Raw genomic sequence first — 21520 nt, 5'->3', positions numbered from 1 at the left:
GGGGCTCCTGACCCAGCGGGGCCCCACCTCGGTTAGCTATTAATGAGTAGAGCATGGGTGAGCTCCAGGGTGCACAGAGAGGGCCCCTCAGACCAGCAGACCCAGGTCTAGCCTGCCTCTGCCACTCCTTGTTTTGTGGCCTTGGACTTAGCACTTAGCTTCCCCGGGCCTCAGTTTACTCTCCTGGGAAAGGGCTTAGTAAAACTTCTCCCTAGCTCATTCCCACCCACCCCGCTCTCCCCTGGTTCACTCAACTCTGGCCTCACTTACTGTTTTTGGAACACACAGAGCTCAGCCCTGTCTCGCAGCCTTTGCTGTTTACTGCTTCCTCCACCTGCAATATTCTTCCTCCACACACGCTTAGTCCTTCACATCACTGGGTCTCAGCTCAGTGCCACCTCCTCAGAGAGACCACCCGGATCACCGCAGTCAAAATGGAGCCACCCCTCACTCCATGTGTCTGAGCTGTACTTTATGTACTCATAGAATGTACAGATTTTATTTCTTGATTCAGCAATGATTTCCTCCGTGCCTGGCACTGTCCTCGGTGCTGGGGACAGGGTAAGGAACAGAATAGACAGCTCCTGTCTGCCCTTCCCAGAGGGCACATCCTCGTGGATGAGACACACAAAGCAGGCAGAGGGGTGAGGAGCTGGGGGGACTATGGCAATTTTAGACCTGGTGGTGAGGAGGCCACACAGAGCTGGTGACATCTGAACAGGGAGCTGAAGGAAAGAGGCAGAGTTTGGGGATCTATGGGAGGGGTCTGGGGAGGACGTATTTGCCTCCCTAGCTGGAAGCTGCCTCCAGGGGTGAGGGCAAGGCGTGCCTTCTTGTTCCATTCGTGGTCCCCAGCACACAGTAGGTGCTTCATACCACAGTGGTCACTGCTGTCCCCATGGGTCCTTGGAGGATTATACACGGCCTAAAGTCCTTCTCACATGGGGCCTGTACAGGTGGTCCCTGGAAAGCACAGTGCTGTGAGGAGAATCCGCCAGGCAGCGTGTGAGGGCAGCGCGGAGAACAGGCCACCACCGGGGAGATGCGGGCAGATCTGCAGGGGAGGCAAAGACGGGAAGGGGCTGGGGCTGGGTCTCCAGGGGCCTCCACGCCACGCAGGGACTCTGGACATGATCCTGAGGGCCACCAGCAGCCACTGCAGGGCTCAGGGGAGGGGGTGACATAATTAGGTTCAGTTTTTTAAAGGCCTTTCTGGCATCCATTATGGGAAACGGGGTGGGTCTAAGTGGGGCCATGGGCTGGAGGGAGGCAGGGCCAGTGAGAGCTGTGGATAGCAGTGAAGGCAGGGAGGCCACAGGTCCCGCTGAGGGACTGGCAGGCACAGGTTGCGTTGCCACAGCCGCGCCCAGGCCCCGTGAGCTCTCACCCTGCATGCCCTCACTGTGCCCCTCCTGGGCACTCCTTCACCAAGAACGGCCTGGCTCCCGGCTGCAGGCCAGGCCCTATTCTAGGCCCAGGGGAGGCAGCGCGAACACAGGCCCAAAGCCCTGCCCTCCTGGGAGAACCCACTACAAAGATGGTAAGCAGATGAAATAGGTGGTGTGTGAGGAGAGCACAGAAGAGAGGAGGGAACAGGTCGGGAAGGGCTAGGCAGTGGTCAGGATGGTGGACAGGGCACGGGCTGGGCCTCCCCAGAAGGAGACTCCTACGCTAAGCCCGGAAAGAAGGTAGGACGTTTCTGCTGCTGCTGCTGGGAAAAGAACTTTCCAGGAGGCAAACACCCCTGGCAGGAGCTACAGTGGGTTCAGCCTGGGGGGGGAGGGAAACTGGGCAGGAGAAGCCATGGTCAGGCATGTACAGTCTCAAAGAAGATGTCTATGAGGACTGGGCTTTTCCGAGTGACACAGGAGCCACTGCAGGGCCTGAGCAGAGAGGGACGGGCCTGACTCTCCTGGGACAGGGGCCCTCTGGCCGCCGGGTGGAGAGTTGACTGCAGGCGCAGCAGAGTGAAGATGCAGGTGAGATGGTGGAGGCTGGCCCAGGGGAGGCCAAGGGGATGGGAGCAGCTCTGGCAACTGAGATGTGTTTGGGGTCAGAGTCCATGGGATTCACTGATGCAGTGATGTGGGATGTAAGGGAGAGATACAGTCAGAGACAGAGACAGAGAGTCAGAGACAGAGAGAGACAGAGAGACAGAGACAGAGACAGAGACAGAGGGAGACAGAGGGACACAGAGAGTCAGAGATAGAGAGTCAGAGACACAGAGTCTGAAACAGAGAGAGACAGAGAGACAGAGACAGAGAATCAGAGACAGAAAGTCAGAGACAGAGACAGAGGGACACAAAGAGTCAGATGCAGAGACAGAGGGACACAGAGAGTTAAGACAGAGAGAGAGAGACAGAGACAGAGAGACAGAATCAGAGACAGAGGGAGACAGAGTCAGAGATAGAGAGTCAGAGACAGAGTGTCAGAGATGGGGGAGACAGAGAGTCAAAGACAGAGACAGAGAGTCAGAGATGGAGGGACACAGAGAGTCAGAGACAAAGACAATCAGAGACAGGGAGATAGAGAGTCAGAGGCAGAGACAGAGGGAGACAGAGACAGAGAGACAGAAACAGAGACAGAGTCAAAGAGACAGAGAATCAGAGACAGAGACAGAGGGAGACAGAGGGACACAGAGAGTCATAGACAGAGGGAGACAGAGACAGAGGGACACAGAGAGTCAGAGACAGAGAGTCAAAAACAGAGACAGAGAGTCAGACAGAATCAGAGACAGAGGGAGATAGAGACAGACAGAGACAGGGTGTCAGAGACAGAGGGAGACAGAGTCAAAGACGGAGACAGAGAGTCAGAGACAGAGGGAGACAGAGATTCAGAGACAGAGAGACACAGAGAGTCAGAGACAGGGACACAGAGAGAGACAAAGACAAAGTTAGAGACTGAGGGAGATAGAGACAGAGTCAGAGACAGAGTCAAAGACAGAGGGAGACAGAGACAGTCAGAGACAGAGATAGTCAAAGACAGAGACAGAGGGAGACAGAGAAAGAGAGACAGAGACAGTCAGAGACAGAGTCAGAGACAGAAAGAGACAGAGATAAGAGAGAGGCAGAGTCAGAGTGACAGAGTCAGAGGGAGAGAGACAGACAAAGAAAGACAGAGGCAGAGAGAGACGCAGAGAGAAGGAATTAGAGACAGACAAGAGAGAGTTAGAGATGGACGGGGCAAGGGGTTGAGGATGACAGCCAGTGTTCTGGCCTGGGCCAGGGGAAGAATGCAGTCGCCATTCTCTGGGATGAAGAGGGTTGAGGGTGGAACCGATCCATGTGCAAATATCAGGAGATCCTGGAGAAGCCCAGAGGAGCTGTGCAGGAGGATGTGGATGTGTGGCTTTGGAGCCCAGGGGCAATGTCCGGGTTATTGATATCAGCGTGGAGAGTAGCAGAGAATCGGTCTTTAAAGTCAGCCAGGGAGGAAGGCAGATGGCAAGGGACAGCAGCCCAGGGATTGAGTCCATGGTCCCCACCCTGAGAGGTGAGGGAGAGATGGGCGAAGAGGCAGAAAATGGACTGAGAAGGGGCAGCCAGGGAAGTGGCGGGAGGGTCCTTCTCACAACCAGGGGAGGACAGCGTTTGAAGGAGCAGCAGGTGTTAACTGCATCTGATGCTACTGACAGGTCCAGGGAGGGCTGAGAGATGGCAGGTTTAGCAACCAGAAGATTCTTCGTTTCCTCGAGAGGGGGAGGGGAGACCCTGTGGGGAGTGAATTGAAGGGAGAAGAGGGGAGAGAGACTCTGGAGACAGTGAGAATAGGTGCGTTTTCAGGGTGTTCCAGCAAAGGGCTGGAGAAAAACCAGATGACTAGAGAAAAACGGGACAGCAGAGAAGGGAGGGGTGCTCAGAGAAGGGTTCTTTTAAAATTCAAGAAAACCTAGCACTTTGTATGGGGAGAGTTTCTGAAGCGAAGTCTTAGGGATGACAAGAGGGAGGGGTCACTGAATCCTTCCCATGGCCCTGGACAGTGAGCAATATTATCATCCGCACTTTATAGACATGGAAATCTCAGCCCAGTGAGGTAGGTTCTCCTGCCCAAGGTCACACAGCTGGGCAGTGGTGGCGAGTCCCTGCAACTCTTCCCGGGCCTGGGCTGTTATCCCTTTTGACAGATTAACTAGTTACTGTTAGTGGCCAAGTTAAGAGGTCAATTTTTTTTTTTTTTTTTGAGACGGAGTCTCGCTCTGTCGCCCAGGCTGGAGTGCAGTGGCCGGATCTCAGCTCATTGCAAGCTCCGCCTCCCGGGTTTACGCCATTCTCTCGCCTCAGCCTCCCGAGTCTGGGACTACAGGCGCCCGCCATCTTGTCCGGCTAATTTTTTGTATTTTTTTCGTAGAGACGGGGTTTCACAGTGTTAGCCAGGATGGTCTCGATCTCCTGACCTCGTGATCCGCCCGTCTCGGCCTCCCAAAGTGCTGGGATGACAGGCTTGAGCCACCGCGCCCGGCCAGGAGGTCAATTTAACAGGCTGTCGGGGGAGAGGCTGTGACTGGAGCCAGGAGTGACTCCTGGTGCTCAGCCCAGTGGTGCCACTCCCTGGGCTGGGAACTGAGAGAGGAACAGGTCTTCAGAGTTGAGTTCAGTCACGGGTGTGCATGAGATTCCCCATCTGTGAGATGAGGCTGATCGCAGAGCTGACCTCACAGAGATCCTGTGAGACTCAAGCGAGCTGCAGTCAGTCCCAGCACACAGCAAATGCCGGGGATCTCGTGTTTGTTCTCATTTCTGAGTCTAGCTAGTTGGGTGCACAGTGGGACTTCCAGGCACCAGTGTACACAAGCAGCTGACTCCTGGGTGAGACTGGCAGGATGAAAAGGTTGATGGGAAGTTCAGGATGACGTGGACCCTTCGGAGGTCCTTCCTGGAGGAGCCACACAGCTCTGAGTTTAGTCCTGGGTTTGGAGGCCCAGCCTTCAGGGGACCTTCGGGAGCCCTTAAACAAGTCCAAGGGTGGGGCCTCAGGTGGATGAGAAAGGTCCTGGGGAGCCTTCCCTTCTCAAAGCCTGATGTCTTCATCTGGAGGATGGGTGTTCTGAGTCTCCACTCAGAACCACTGCACTCCAGCCTCAGCAACAGGGTGAAACCCTGTCTCAAAAATAAATAAATAAAATAGAAAGAAAGAAATTGAGAGGGGCTGGGGTCACTGGGGAGGGAACGGTTCGTTCTGATCTAAGGATCTGGGGGGGCTTCCTGGAGGAGGAGCATCCATGATGGCTCTGCAACACCAAGAGTGACTGTGACCATCTTGGGCTTCAGGGCACAGTTCACCTTCCCAGTCCCCAGTGAGGCAAGTCCTACCCTTCGTCCCACTGTACAGATGAGAAAACTGAAGATCAGAGAGCTGAAGTGATGTGTCCAGGGTCACATGGCTTGTGAGAGGGGCCTGAGCCCATTCCCAAGGTCCTGGCAGGGATCGGTCCCAAGACCCACCGTCCCCAGGCCAAGGAGGCAAGGAAAGAGCCCTGCTCCAACAGCCTCAACCCAGGAGGCCCAGGCCTTCCTCCAGCCTGGCGTCCCCGATGCCCAGTTTCACTTCCTGAAACACAGGCCTATTTTGGATCCTGCTGACTTCCTTTCTCACCCGTGGCCGTTCAGGCTCCGGGGACTGGGCAACCGTAGGATGGATCTGGTGCCCCTGGGCCTTTCCCAACCTGCTCTTACACCACCCTGTAGCGGGTAGAACTGCCAGGGCTGCCAGTGCCTTCTCCCAGCCTGGCCCACCATGGTCCCTCAGGGAGGGTACCAACCGCAGGGGGCCTGGCAGGGCCCCTGCCACATGCCAGCTCAGAGGTCCTGCTCCCAGCCCACGCCAGCCTGAGCCGGACAGAGCAGGAGTCTTGGGCTGGGGTTCAAACCCCAGCCCCACAGCGTCTTGGCCTTGTGACCTCACGCAAATTGTTTTCCTCCATGAGCCTCAGTTTCCTTCTCTGTGACAGGAGATTAGGGTGACCTCCCACCTAGAATTGTTAGGAAAACTACTCAAGTTCAGCACGTTATTACCGAGCATCTACCATGCTCCAGGCCTGTTTTGGGCATGGGCCACTCAGAGAACCTTGTCCTCAGGAAGTTGAAATCCTAATGGGGGAGACAGCTGGGAATAAACACTATGAATAAGTTCATTAAATGGTACGTTAGAAAGTGACGCACATTTTGGAGAAAATGGAGAGGAGAATGGCATGTGTGTGTGATGGGAGGAGATGTGGGGCCGTGTTAAATGGGGTGGGGAGGCCTCCTGGGAAGGTGGCATCTGACAACAGCAAGGAGAAGATGGAGCCAGCCCCGCAGACATCTGAGGAAGGGCACTCCAGGCAGGGGGCCCGGCATGTGCAGACGCCCGGAGGCAGGAATGCCAAGAAGTTGTGAGTGTGCAGCAGCAAGGGGTTGGACAAGAGCCTTGGGGACACATGGCCAGAATGGGTGGGGCGGCCAGAGCACGAGGCCCTCGAGGGCCAGACTCAGGACTTTATTCTGAGTGAGGTGGGGAGCCACAGGGGCTTTGGAGTAGGGGAGGGGTGCAATCTGACTCTTGTTTCAGCTGTTTCCCTCTGACTGCGTTATGTAGGGTGGGTGGTAGGGCCAGGTTGGAGGTCAGGTGCAGGGAGAGGTGCTGGGGGTTTCAGCAATGAGGCAGTTAGATGTGGTCGGATTCTGGTTATATTCTGAAGGTGGAGCCAAAGGGATTTGCTGATGGATCAGATGTAAGGGGTGAGAGAAAAGGGCCAGGGGCAGAGATGACTCCAGGGCTTTTGGCCTGACCCTCCCAAGTCTCCTGACTCCCATTCCACGCTCCTGCAGTCCAGTCAGTCCCCAGTAGCCAGAGGGGTCTCTTGAGAACCCAAGCCAGATGGTGTCTAGACCTTTCCAATCCGGTGGCTCCCCATGGCTGTGGTCTGGAGTCGACACTCCTTGCTTGGCCTGGCCCCAGCCCACCTCCCCAGCCGCTCTTAAGCCCACTGGCCTCAGCTCATACTGTGTGCCAGCCTCAGGGCCTTTCCATGTGCTACGCTGGGTCCAGGAACATGATCTCAGGAACACGTCTCTCCTTTTCCAGCCATAAGTACCTGAGAGAGACCCCAGAAGGTGGATAAGACTGCAGAGAGCGGGGAACATGAAGCACCTTTTCTTATGGCTGGAAAAGGAGAGATGTGTTCCTGAGATCATATTCCTGGACGAGGGTAAAGATTCAGACAGGCTGGGGGCGGTGGCTCATGCCTGTAGTCCCAGCTACTTGGGAGGCTGAGGCGGGTGGATCACCTGACGTCAGGAGTTCAAGTGATCTGCCCACCTCGACCTCCCAAAGTGCTGGAATTACAGGTGGGAGCCACCGTGCCCAACCTTGAGCCTGTTTTTTATAGGGCACTTATGAAGAGTCAGTGGGTTGCGGAGTAGCAGTGGGCTCAGGGAACAGTCGCTGTGATCTTTGAATCTGTTTCTCACCCACTTGGTGGCCCTGGAGATGACACATCTTTTGGGGCGCCCTCAGTTTCTCTGTATATAAAAGGATAAGTTTAGACCCCTTGAGCCCTAAAGGAGTCCTTACATTTGCACACTTTGGGAATTTGCAATCCATGGAGAAGCTGCCCTTCTCTGCCCTTATCTTGCCTGGTGAGACCTTGGGCAAGGTGCTTCATGTTCCCTGCTCTCTGCAGCCTTATCCACTTTCTGGGGTCTCTCTCAGGTACTTATGGCTGGAAAAGGAGAGATGTGTTCCTGAGATCATGTTCCTGGACGAGGGTAAAGATTCAGACAGGCTGGGGGCGGTGGCTCATGCCTGTAGTCCCAGCTACTTGGGAGGCTGAGGCGGGTGGATCACCTGACGTCAGGAGTTCAACACCAGCCTGGCCAACATGTGAAACCCACCTCTACCAATACAAAAAAATTAGCTGGACGTTGTGGCACATGCCTGTAATCCCAGCTACTTGGGAGGCTGAAACAGGAGAATCGCTTGAACCTGGGCGGCAGAGGTTTCAGTGAGCTGAGATTGCACCATTGCACTCCAGCCTGGGCAATAAGAGTGAAACTCCATCTCAAAACAAAAACAAAAACAAAAGATTCAGACAGACCTGGGTGGGCTGGGGAAGTTCCCTTCCCTGCCCTGAGCCTCAGTTTCCTCACTTGTAGCATGGTGCTCGGGATCGCTAAGCAGTCTGGTGACCACAAAGTAGGATGCCTGGTCCACTCAGTCATTCAACAAGCCTCCACTGAGTGCCAGTCAGTGGGCAGGGCCTGGACTGGGTGCTGTATACAGTGGGGACGAAAGATTCAGCCTGGCCCTCACAGAGCTGGCCCCTACAGGCACCAGGCAAATGATGTGATTGACTAACAGGGCACACCTCAGACCTGGTTTCCTCGGGAGACAGGGCTGTACCTGCACTTCCCACCAATGCCTTCTGCCCAAGCTCTCCCCAGCCTGCCAGCCCCAGCCCAGGACCTCTCTCCAGGACTCCACTTCCCAGGGCCGACTCAACTCTGTCCTCACCCTTTGGTTCCTGAGCTCTTCAGAGCAAGTAACCCCAAGAGTAGGCTCTGAGCATGAGACCTGTTTCTGCAAGTCACAGCCTGTGGGACTTAGACAAGGCACTGGCCTTAGCCTTGGTTTTCACATTTGTAAAGTGGGAGAATAATAGAACCTGCTTTTTTTTTTTTTTTGACGGAGTCTCGTTCTGTCGCCCCGGCTAGAGTGCACTGGCGTGATCTTGGCTCACTGTAACCTCTGCCTCCCGAATTCAAGCAATTCTCCTATCTCAGCCTCCCAAGTAGCTGGGATTACGTGTGCCCGCCACCACGTCCAACTAATTTTTGTATTTTTAGTGGAGAAGGAGTTTCTCTGTGTTGGCCAAACTGTTCTTAACTCCTGACCTCAAGTGATCTGCCCACCTCGACCTCCCAAAGTGCTGGAATTACAGGTGGGAGCCACCGTGCCCAACCTTGAGCCTGTTTTTTATAGGGCACTTATGAAGAGTCAGTGGGTTGCAGAGTAGCAGTGGGCTCAGGGAACAGTCGCTGTGATCTTTGAAGCCTTTCTCTGACTTTTTTTCCAGTGGCCCTGAGGGCACGAAGCTGGGAGCTGATACTTCTTACTCCAGAGCCTTGGTACAGAGAGAGGACTCAGTCACTTCCCTTGTTCCTGGCCAGGTGAGCTCTAGAGTTCATATTTATTAGAAACTGTCTCAGACCTTCCCTGCTCTGGGTGCTTTGTTCTATTGACTAGTTAACTCAGAATTCCCCCAGTTCATAGATGAGGGAACTGAGGCACAGAGAGGTTAAAAGCACCCGAGCAAGGTCACACAGCTGGCGAGTGGCAGAGCCAGGGTTCTAACCCAGGCCGCCTGGCACCATCCTGCTACCCAAACTCTTAGAGCACTTCTGCCAACATTATCCACTCCCACGGGTTGCCCTGTGGTGTGATCCATCATCTGAAGCCTCAGGGTCATCCAGGGTCAAGGCCAGGAATCCTCTGCCTCAGCCTAGCAGGAGAAAGGTATCAGAGTTCAAAAACTATAGATTCCCAGGCGAGTGCGGTGGTTCCTGCCTGTGATCGCAGATACTCAGGAGGCCAAAGTGGGAGGATCGCTTGAGCTCAGGAGTTCAAGACCAGCCCGGGCAACATAGCAAGACCCTGTCTCTACAAAAAAATTTAAAAAATTAGCCAGGCATGGTGGTGCATGCCTATAGTCCCAGCTACTTGGGAGGCTGAGGCGAGAGGATAGCTTGAACCTGGAATTTGGAGGTTGCAGTGAACTGCGATTACACCACCCTGGGTGACAGAGCAAGAAACTATCAATTTATTTTATTTTATTTATTATTGTTATTATTATTTTGAGACGGAGTCTCGCTCTGTCGCCCAGGCTGGAGTGCAGTGGTACAATCTCGGCTCACTGCAAGCTCCGCCTCCCAGGTTCACTCCATTCTCCTGCCTTAGCCTCCCGAGTAGCTGGGACTACAGGCACCCGCCACCAGGCCTGGCTAATTTTTTGTATTTTTAGTAGAGATGGGGTTTCACCGTGTTAGCCAGGATGATCTCGATCTCCTGATCCACCTGCCTCGGCCTCCCAAAGTGTCAGGATTACAGGCGTGAGCCACCTGTTCGGCCGAAACCATCAATTTAAAAAGAAAAAAGAATTACAGATTTCTATTGTCCCCACCTTGCTGTTGACTGGCTGAGAACACCCTAGGCTGATCCTTGCCCTCTGTGTCTGTTCCTGCCTTTGTCAGATGGAGAGAAGAAAGCCCTTCCAGCTTCGTCACCCTGGGTCCTACCTCAGCCCTGTCCCATGCCTGCCATGTGAGCCTTCCTCCAGCCAGCATCCCTCTGGGGCTGTTTTCCTTGTCTGGCAAATGGAGCTGACACTACCTGCCCTTGTAAAGCCCTCGGCTGGCTGGGAGAGCACCCAAGAGAGCGCAGACGTGGGTGTGCACTGCAAACAGCATGCCCCTCTCGGGGCTCCCCTTGTCTCCCAGTCCACCTACTGAAGGCAGGGCCTCTCACCACCTCAGCTCCCAGGGAAAGGTGGAGCCCCTCAGTCCTCAGCGGCCTCCCCTCTTGCTCCCCACCATGTCTGCTCTGCATGGGTGCCTGGAGGGAGGAGCGTCTGTGAGCAGAGACAGCCCTGTACTGGCCCCAAAGAATGGGGAGGTCGTCTGCCCATCCATTCAACAGCTGAGCATCTCTTCTGTGCCAGGCCCTGTGCTGGGTGTCAGGGACACTGCAGGGACCAAGACAGATCCAGTCTCTGACCTCAGAATTCACAGCCAGGGGTGCGGTGGACAGTTCTCAATCCAGGAACGACATAAATGTGAAATGCAGGGGTGGTTAAGTATTACAAAGGAGGGGCATAGGACTCTGCGAGAGTGCATCCTGGAGGAGGGTTCTGGGGAGGTGTTCAGGAGGTGATGATGGAGCTGAGTGCTGTTAAGGATGAGTTGGAGTTAATGAGGTGAATTTGGCTGGGCGCAGTGGCTCACACCTGTGATCCCAGCACTTTGGGAGTTGAAGCGGGCAGATCACTTGAGCTCAGGAGTTCGAGACCAGATTGGCCAACAAGTGAAACCCCGTCTCTACTAAAAATACAAAAATTAGCCAGGCAAGGTGGTGGGCGCCTGTAGTCCCAGCTCTCCGGGAGGCTGAGGCAGGAGAATCAGTTGAACCCGGGAGGCAGAGGTTGCAGTGAGTCAAGATTACACCACTGCACTCCAGCCTGGGCGACAGAGCAAGACTCCATCTCAAAAAAAAAAAAAAAAAAAAAAAAAAAAGAGGCCGGGCGCGGTGGCTCAAGCCTGTAATCCCAGCACTTTGGGAGGCCGAGACGGGCAGATCACGAGGTCAGGAGATCGAGACCATCCTGGCTAACACGGTGAAACCCCGTCTCTACTAAAAAAAATACAAAAAGCTAGCCGGGTGAGGTGGCGGGCGTCTGTAGTCCCAGCTACTCGGGAGGCTGAGGCAGGAGAATGGCATAAACCCGGGAGGCAGAGCATGCAGTGAGCTGAGATCCGGCCACTGCACTCCAGCCCAGGCGACAGAGCGAGACTCCGTCTCAAAAAAAAAAAAAAAAAATTTGTAGTAAGCGGGGGAAGGGCTTGTGCAAAGGTCCTGGGGTGGGAAGGAGCTGGAAATTTCCAGGAAGCAAAGGAAAGTCAGCATATCTGAACTGCCCAGTGATGGCCAGGGAGGCGAGCACGGGTCAGACCTCACTGGACTGGTTGTGGATTTCACAGAACCAAGAGAGAAGAATCTCAAAACCATCCAAACTCCTCATGGAACAGATGGGGAAACCGAGGCCCAGTTGGGTAAGGGACATGGCCAAAGTCAGAGAAAGTCAGGGGCGGACCCAGGGCTAGGACCTAGGCTTCCTAACTTCTGCCCAGGTCGTTTTTTGCATCTGGGGAGTGGCCTGAGAAGAGGCGGAGAAAACCAACCCGATATAGCGCCTGCAGTGCGGTCAGAGTGCTGCGTGCATGTGCACATGCACACGCTTCACCTCTGGGCCCCTGGGCCTGAGACAAAGGCCTTGCCCTAGGAATCCCTTCTAAAGAGAGAGGAAAGGGAACCTGCAGAGGCGGTCTGATGCAGCCTCCTGCCACTGTCTCAAGGCCTCATCCCATTGTCGCCTTTGAAATGCTCTGTGGCTAATGGAATTATAATCCTCATTTCGTGGATGAGCAAACCGAGGGAGGGAGAAAATGAGGCAGTGACCCCAAGTCCCACGGGATCTGTCAGTCAAAGCTGTCTTGGCTCCTAGCTTAGTGCTCTTTCCTAGGTCAAGCACAGCCCAGGTTTTAGCCATCTGGCAGGGCAGAAGTCCCTCCTGCTGTCTAACTGAAATCTCTCTTGCTTTCATATATTAGCTTTTTGTTTGGCTTGCTGAAGATATAGAGAAGCTCTGTGTTCCCTCATGGTCCCTGACTATCCATCTTGAAGGGGACTGAGCTGGGGGTAGGAGACCCAGGGACTTCCCCTACCACAGCACTACAAATCTGAACCCAGGGTGAGTTTGCTGGGATGGGGTGGGGAAGGTGGCAGGCCATTTGCCAGTGAGCCTTTCCTCTGAGGGAAGGTTCTGGGAAACCTCTATAAGAATTCCTCAGGGAAGAAGCCCTTCTGGATCGCCCCAAGGACACACACTCTCCCTGGGATGCAGCTGCCCAGGGGCTGAGCTCACGGCCAGTGGCTGGCAGAACTCAAGGCCTCAGATCCGCCCCCGTGGCTACAGGCAGCCTTGCGTCTCCTGCCTGTACGACTTGCTTGTCAGAAACCACTCAACAAAATCCAATTTATAGAGCCAATATGAAAATGGGGGGAAAATTCCTCTAAACAAAAACCACCTTTTTTTCAAGTCAGGGAGGAGGAAGGCCCAACATCTGGGCTTCCAGAGGAGCAGGCCCCATGTAGGAGTTCAGCCCAGCCTGGCCCTAGTATTTAATTGGCATCTTTCTCCAGAGAGAACCACAGCTCTCTAAAGACATCAAGGCTCAGTGTGTCTGGTATTTCCTGAGAAATCTAAGGTTATAGAGATGCTGGTGGCAATTTATTGGGGGTCTACTATGTGCTGGGCACTGTGCTAAGTGCTTTTTTTTTGAAATGGAGTCTCGCTCTGTTGCCTAGGCGCTGGACTGCAGTGGCTCTTGACTCACTGCACCCTGCGCCTCCTGGGTTCAAGTGATTCTCCTGCCTCAGCCTCCCAAGTAGCTGGGATTATAGGTGCCCACCACCATGCCTGGCTAATTTTTGTAATTTTAGTAGAGATGGGGTTTTACCATGTTGGCCAGGCTGGTCTCAAACTCCTGGCCTCAAGTGATCTTCCCACATAAGCCTCTCAAAATGCTGGGATTACAGACGTTAGCCGCCTTCCCCGGCCTATGCTAAGTGCTTTTATGTGGAACACTTCACTTACACCCTGACAACATCCCCATAAAGGAGGTGCTGTTATTGTCAACACCTTACAGATGGGGACATTGAAACTCAGAGGGGCTAAGTCACTCAGTCAAGGTCACACAGCTGGTGAGAGCGGGCACAAGACTCAAATGCAGGCAGTCTGGCTCCAGAGCCCTCACTCTTAATGTTTTGGGCCTGAAGCAGTGGGATGTAGAGAGGAGGGCACTAGGGGACAGAAGGCTGGACTGAGGGCCTAGATCTGCCGTCGAGTGCCTGGATGAGTCTGTCCCTTTCTGGGCCTCAGTTTCCCCATTCCTAAAATGGACCAGAGGACCTCAAACTGTTGCCTAGGCCAGCTTTGGCATTCTCTCCCTTTCAGGGAGGGTTGAAGTGCTATTATTAGCACATGAAAGGCTCTGAGAAGTCCTGCAGTAAAGAAACCCCAATGAGTGGTTAACTGGAAAAGGTGACCAGCAAAAATAATTACCTAATGGTTTGCAAAGATTTCAGGAACATGAACTTGGCTGTTTGTCAGGGAAGAAGGTATTCAGGTGGAAGAGAATAACCACATCAGGTGGTCACTGCATGAAGGAGACCAGCCGGGGAGCTTGAGGTGCCAGGAGAGAAGAGATATCTTACCTTGCCTAGCGGTCAAGGGAAGCATGGCAGACGGAGTGACAATCAAATGTGATCTTGAAGGATGAGTAGGAGTTTTTCAGGAAGAGAATTGGTGGGGAAGCGCAGTCCCAGGGATTGAGGGGAACAGCATATACAGATGATCCCCAACTTAACGAGGGACCAACCCACAATTTTTCGACTGTACGATGGTGCCAAAGTGATATGCATTCAGTATACTCCTTGACTACAAAGGGACTACATCCAGGGAAACCCACTGTTAGAATAAGTTGGAAATGCGGTAAGTTAAAAGCGTATTTTTGCTGGGTGCTGTGGCTCACGCTTGTAATCCCAGCACTTTGGGAGGCCAAGGTGGGTGGATCGCTTGGGCCCAGAAACTTGAGACCAGCCTGGGCCATATGGCAAAACCCTATCTCTACAAAAAGTACAAAAATTAGCCAGGCATGATGGCACACACCTGTGGTCCCAGCTACTCGGGAGGCTGAGGAAGGAGGATCGCTTGAGCCCGGGAGGTGGAGGCTGTAGTGAGCCGTGATCTCACCACTGCACTTCAACCTGGGCAACAGAGTGAGACCCTATCTCAGAAAACAAAACAACAAACAAACAAACTCAGACTTTTGACTTACTTACAATGATATATATTTTTTGAGACAGAGTCTTGCTCTTTTGCCCAGGCTGGAGTGCAGTGGCGCAATCTCGGCTCACTGCAAGCTCCGCCTCCCGGGTTCACGCCATTCTCCTGCCTCAGCCTCCTGAGTAGCTGGGACTACAGGCGCCCGCCACCATGCCCAGCTAATTTTTTGTACTTTTTTGTTAGAGATGGAGTTTCACCATGTTAGCCAGGATGGTCTCGATCTCCTGACCTCATGATCCGCCCGCCTCGGCCTACCAAAGTGCTGGGATTACAGGTGTGAGCCACCGCGCCCGGCCTACAATGATATTTTCAACATACAATGTGTTTATCAGGACCTAACTGCATTGTAAGTCGGGGAGCATCTGAACATAGTGTGAACATAGTCTTGCTGTTCAGGGGAATGGAAGGTTCAGTGTGGCTGGCACAGGGAGAAGTAGAGGCTGGAATAAGATGGTGAAAGGCCTTGAATGCCACACCAAGGAGTTTGAACTTTATTCTGGTGTACCAGAGGGGAAAACCTAGAGGCCAGGAGTGCAGAGAGGAGGCTGGTACAGCCATCTGGGCCAGACCAGAGGGGGTCTGACTGCACTGAACAAACGGTACACCTGTCAGGGCTCATGGGATTGCAGGAAATCCAGCACTGAGAGACCTAAGTGGAGATGAAAAGGGCCTTTAGGTGTGGTTGAATCCAGGGGCTCAAAGGGTGTTGTCAGAAATCTTTTTTTTTGAGATGGAGTCTTGCTCTGTCACCCAGCCTGGAGTACAATGGCATGATCTCGGCTCACTGCAACCAAATGCCTCCCAAGTTCAAGTGATTCTCCTGCCTCAGCCTCCCGAGTGGCTGGGATTACAGGCGTGCACCACCATGCCTGGCTAATTTTTGTATTTTTAGTAGAGACGGGGTTTCGCCATGTTGGCCAGGCTGGTCTCGAACTCCTGACTTCAAGTGATCCGCCTGCCTCGGCCTCCCAAAGTGCTGGGATTACAGGCGTGAGCCACCGCGCCCGACTGGTGTTCTCAGAAATCTGGTCACAATCACGGTGGTTGGGGCATGGGATGCTTTCAGTGGCCTAGTCGTTCAATGCTTTCAGTGGTCAGGTCAGTCCAGCTCCAGCAACATGTTCTGAATATGAAGGAGGCGGTTTCTCAAAGGGATTTCAGGATGCTGTTACCAGGAGAAGAAAGTTGCTATGCAGGTAAAAGCAGCAGCCCATCTTGGTGGATGGTGAGTTCTGCGGACCTGAGAGGAGGATGGACACTTTTCCAGCCCAGGCTCCCGGTAGTTCTGAGGCTGAGGCATGTAACTGAGGGCTGGTGTGGTCAGGGCAGGCTTCATGGAGGAAATGGCCTGGAAGGAAGACCTGAGCAATTAGGTAGGGTCTGGGTAGACAGAGTGAGCATTGCAGGAGAAGGGGCCAAGAGAACAGAGGTGCAGAGGTGAGAATGAGCTGTAAGTGTTTGGCTGCCCCGTGACATGCCAGGTCCAGAGGGCTGGTGGAGGGAGGGGAGGCTAAAGCTAGATGTTAGAGGTTCTCGAAGGCCAAGCACCCTCTGGCCTGACTAGCAGGCCTCTTACAATATATAGGTCAGGGGGAAACAGTGGCTTTATTGCTCACCAGCCTCCCATGGCTACCCACGTCCCACCAGGGAGGCCCAAGGCTTAGCCAAGCATTCAAAGCCCCAGCATGCCCACTGCCTGCTTCTAGGACCCTGGTGCTCTCCCAGGTGGGTGTGCCCACTGCAGTCCAAACAGATCGCTCCCTTTTCCCTCCAAACCTCCACTCAGCTGCTTCTCTGGCCTAAAACCCACTCTCCCTTTGGTATCTCCATCTACCCACTGGAGGCCAGTTAAAGGTTTCAGCCTTAAGGAAGCCTCCCATGGAAAGGGCCTACTTCAGTTTTCAACTCCCAGAGCTCTTACTTTTTATTTTGATTTATTTATTTATTTTGAGATGGGATCTTACTCTGTCACCCAGGCTGGAATGCAGTGGCCACTGAAAGCACCCCACGCCCCCCGGACCACTATGATTGTGACCAGATTTCTGACAATCACAGCTCACTGCAGCCCCCAACTCCTGGGCTGGAGCAATCTTCCTGCCTCAGCCTCCTGAGTAGCTGGAACTCCAGGCACACACCACCACATCCCACGAATTTTTTAAACTTTCTCTAGAGATGGGATCTCACTATGTTGCCCAAGCCAGTCTCAATCTCCTGGCCTAAAGCAATCCTCCTACCTTGACCCCCCAAAGCACTGAGATTATAGGTGTGAGCCACCAGGTCTAGCCAAGAGCTTTTTTTTTTAGTGTGTGTGTGTGTGTGTGTGTGTGTGTGTGTGTGTGTGTGTGTTTTGAGACAGGGTCTCATTCTGTCGCCTAGAGTGGAGGGCATTGGCATGATCTCAGCTCACTGCAACCTCCGCTTCCCAGGCTCAAGCGATTCTCCTGCCTTAGCCTCCCGAGTAACTGGGATTACAGGCATGTACCACCACACTTGGCTAATTTTTGTATTTTTAGTAGAGATGGGGTTTCACCATGTTGGCCAGGCTGGTCTTAACTCCTGACCTCAAATGATCCTCCCATCTCGGCCTCCCAAAGTGCTGGGATTACAGGTGTGAGCCACCGTGCCTGGCCTGTTTGTTGTTGTTGTTGTTGTTCTTTATGCCCGTTGGCCCAGCCAGCCTGAGTGGGGCGGGATGGCAGTAATGTGCCCCGGCTTTAGAGCCAGGCAAATCTGGGTGCAAACCCTCCTCCTGCCCCCTACTAGCTGTGCGACCTCAGCACATTTAAGCCCTGTATGAGGCCTAAATGTGGTTATAGGTACAAAGTTCTTGGTGCATAGCAGGCCCTCATGCAGCTCTCACCATTTTGGTTGTTTGAATTATGTCCACTTTAACCCTCTGTGAGCTCAGGCCAGGCAGGAACCACATTTGTTTTTTTTCTGCCTGCACTGCCTGGCACACAGAAGGGGACGGACTTGTAAGGGCTGACCTATCAGTTTTCCTGGGCTGGGCAGACCCAGGCTCCCCTCCCCTCCCTGCCTGGGTGAGGTTGGGGTAGGCCCAAGGGCCCTACACCTGCTCCCTGAGACTGACCCAGCAGGCTGCTGGGTGCCAGCATCCAGCATCAATAAATTACTGGCGAGTTCAGGTGACGGGACAGATCCAGTGTCAGCTTCCTTTATGTCCTGCAGGGAAGCTCAGGCCCTGGGATCCCCCTCCACAAGCCTCCCCCAACAAGGGCTCCATCAAAATGAGAGTTGTCCACCTACTGTGTGCCAGGCCCCACCTAGGCACTTTGCACCATATTTCATCAACACCTCGCAAAGATTCTGCAAAGCAGGCACTAACTCCATTTTACAGATGAGGAAACTGAGGTATAGGGAAGGGAAGTGACTTGCCAAAGACAAAATGAATATAAGCAAAAAGGCCCCTGCTTCTCCAATTCAGCAGGAATCTTCCTGGATCTCATTGCAGTGTATAGTCAAAATACACACACACACACACACACACACACACACACACACTCAGGGATTTTCATTCATTCATTTATTCAGTTAACACATATGGGACACCTACTATGTGCCAAGCACTGTTCTGGATGTTGGACATACTGCAGTGAACAGGACAGAGCCCTGCCCTCTAGGAATGTACATTCCAGTAGGTGAGATGAACAGAGACAGGAAAGAAATACATATGTATTATAAAGGAAGGTGGCACTGAGTCTATGAGGATGAACCAAGTAAGGAAAGGGAATGGAGGGCCACTGGGGGACTTTTAAGAAAGGCAGTCAAGGAAGGCTCCTCAGGGGAGGTGACATTTGAATGAAATCCCTCGACAAGTTAGTTATCTTATCTCTTAATGCTTTAGTTTCTGGAAAAAAGGGGATGCTGGACTTGAGGGGTTCTCAAACATCTGTGAGGTGGACAGAATTTTTTCCCACTCAGTCGTAATTCCACAGGCAGCGTGGCGTGGGCCTCTGCAGGAGTGGAGACACTTTTCTCCTCCCCTCCACTTCATCCAGTGCTCCATCCTCCGGTCCAAAGGATCCTTAGGGCACGTAGGGCGGGGCTTCTTGAAGGTGCTCATCTGGGCTCCCCGCTCCCCTGCCATGTGTTCTCATAGTAACTTTTCTTTGTTGAGATAGAGTCTCACTCTGTCGCTCAGGCTGGAGTGAAGTGGTGTGATCTCGGATCACTGCAACCTCTGACCCCCAGGTTCAAGCAATTCTCCTGCCTCAGCCTCCAGAGTAGCTGGGATTACAGGTGCCTACCACCACACCCGGCTAATTTTTGTATTTTTGGTAGAGAGGGGGTTTCGTCATGTAGGCCAGGCTGGTCTCGAACTCCTGACCTCAGGTGATCCGCCCACCTTGGCCTCTCAAAATGTTGGGATTACAGGCGTGAGCCACCACACCCAGCTTCATGGCAACTTTTTGTTTTTAATTCTAAACCCATTTGTCATGATTTTTTTTTTTTTTTTTTTTTTTTGAGACAGTCTCACTTTGTCTCCCAGGCTGGAGTGCAGTGGCACAATCATAGCTCACTGTAGCCTCTACCGCCCGGGCTCAGGCAGTCTTTCCACCTCAGCCTCCCAAGTAGCTGGGACTACAGGTGCACACCACGACCGCCGGCTAATTTTTTTGTACTTTTTTGTAGACACAAGGTTTGGACATTTTGTCCAGGCTGGTCTTGAATTCCTGGGTTCGAGCAATCCACCCGCCTTGGTCTCCCAAAGTGCTGGGATTATAGGCGTGAGCCACTGTGCCTGGTCTGTCATGATCTTTTTAAAGTCAGCTAGTCCCTGAACTTCACGGGTCAGGTCCCTCTTGTTTATTACTATATTCCCAACACCAAGCATGGCGGCTGACATACAGAAGATGCCCAAACAAGCGTCTGGATGATGGATGGGCATAATGACAATAGGAGCTAGCATTTGTTGAGTGCTTATTCTCACGACAGCCCTGTGAGTTAGGGATAATTGTTAATATTCCCATTTTATTGGCATTGAACACTGCGGCTTGGAGAGATTAGGCGGCTCAGTCACTCAACAGCAGAGCCTGTTAGGAGAAGCACAATAAATGCTGATGGATGGACTGATTATGGAAGAAGCATAGTAGCACGGTGGCAAATGCTGTAGACTTCAGTCTAGCACCTGCTTTTTGAGGATAAGCCCATTCATTCATTCATTTGGTTGGTTGCTTATTTATCCATTTATTCAATAATGACTAAGCCTCAGCTCCCGTGCTGGGCACTGGTCGACATAAGTAATGAGGCCATCGTGATTTGCTGTGGTCAGAGCTGGGAGGGGGAAAGCCCAAGGCTCTGTGTGTGAGTGACCAGAGAAAGCCCCTGATCCAACCTGAGAGGTCAGGAGGCCTTTCTAGAGAGGAGGGCATCGAGCAGCGGCTCAGCATGGCTGGCAGACTGCAAGGGGATGCTATGGAATAGGGGGATGGCAGGGGGTGGCACAAACCCTTGATGGAAGGGGCACCAGCACCCAGTGATGGAAACTACCTCTCCCCAAGGCTCTGGGGCCTCTCTGTTCTTTCTAGCACTTGGGTGGACAGGCCTCTGTGGGAGCCTGAGTCACTCTGCCCCACCCCAGGCCTGGAACTTCCTGTGGGCACAGTCAGGGCCACCTCACTGTCGAGTTGCAGGCATTCCTGCTCATCTGGGCCCAGGGTCAGAGCTCAGTGAAAGGCAAGTGATCCAGGCCAAATCAGGCAAAGGCCAGGTGCCTAGTTCTGTCCTGCGGCCCTGAGCCTCTTTTCTCCTGTGGGACTCAGTTTACCCATCTATCAGAGGCACGGTTTGCACTGTATACTCTGAGAACCCTTCATCACCAAGCTCTTGTGACCCAGTACGTTACTATCCATATTTGGAGTGATCCCTGGGGGCTTGGACTCACTGCACTTCGACTCCAGTCTCCCTTGGACACCTGGACTAAGTGTAAAAAAAAAAAAAGATCCAGAGGCCGGGTATGGTGGCTCACACCTGTAATCCCAGCACTTTGGGAGGCCGAGGCGGGAGAATCACTTGAGCCCAGGAGTTTGAGACCAGCCTGGGCAACAAAGAGAGACCCTGTCTCTACAAAAAATAATTAAAAAAAAAATAGCTGGGTGTGGTGGTGCATGCCTGTGGTCCCAGCTACTGAGGAGGCTGAGGTGGGAGGATTGCTTGAGCCTGAGAAGTAGAGACTCCAGTGAGCCGCAATTGCACCACTGCACTCAGCCTGGGAGACAGGGCGAGATCCTGTCTCAAAATTTTTAAAAATGCAGAGGATCTCCTGGCCTTTGATTCATGGGGCGGCCTACTTTGTCCTTTGGCAGGTGTCTGGAATGGGAATCAAAAAGGAGCAGCTGCCCCCTGGGACTGTGATTGCATACCCCCGGGAGCTGGGCATTGTGGGAGACTTACCCCCCTCCCCCACCCAGCATGCCCCTCCTAAAGGACCCCAGTGACACAGATAGGCTGAAGACCCAGGATCTGTTTCTGCAAAAGTGGAGATGGGCCGCAGTAGGCCGTTCTCACTCCTTGGCCGTTCTACTCTCCCAGGAGCCCTCGGGGCAAGAGGCTGGGACATGCCCGGTGCAGTGAGCTGTCACACAGTGGGGGGAACTCCAGACCTCTGACCTCCAAGACCACAGACCTCTGGATCCCTGCAGCTGTCCTCCGCTCCTCACTTCTTCTCTACCCCACAGTCTTGCTCATTTAAAACTCGCCAGTAGCTCCCATAGCAGCTGGAATGCCATCCAAAGTATTTCCCAGGGTCTTCAAGACTCCTGCCCTCCAACCCCTCCTCCCTCACTTCAGTCTCACCACACTGGATGCCTTCCAGCTTCTAGAAAATGCCAATCTCCTTCCCAC

The sequence above is a fragment of the Trachypithecus francoisi genome, unplaced genomic scaffold, assembly GCF_009764315.1.
Source record: "Trachypithecus francoisi isolate TF-2019V2 unplaced genomic scaffold, Tfra_2.0 Lachesis_group21, whole genome shotgun sequence".
Taxonomy (NCBI): Eukaryota; Metazoa; Chordata; class Mammalia; order Primates; family Cercopithecidae; genus Trachypithecus; species Trachypithecus francoisi.
This window is presented reverse-complemented; position numbering follows the sequence as displayed.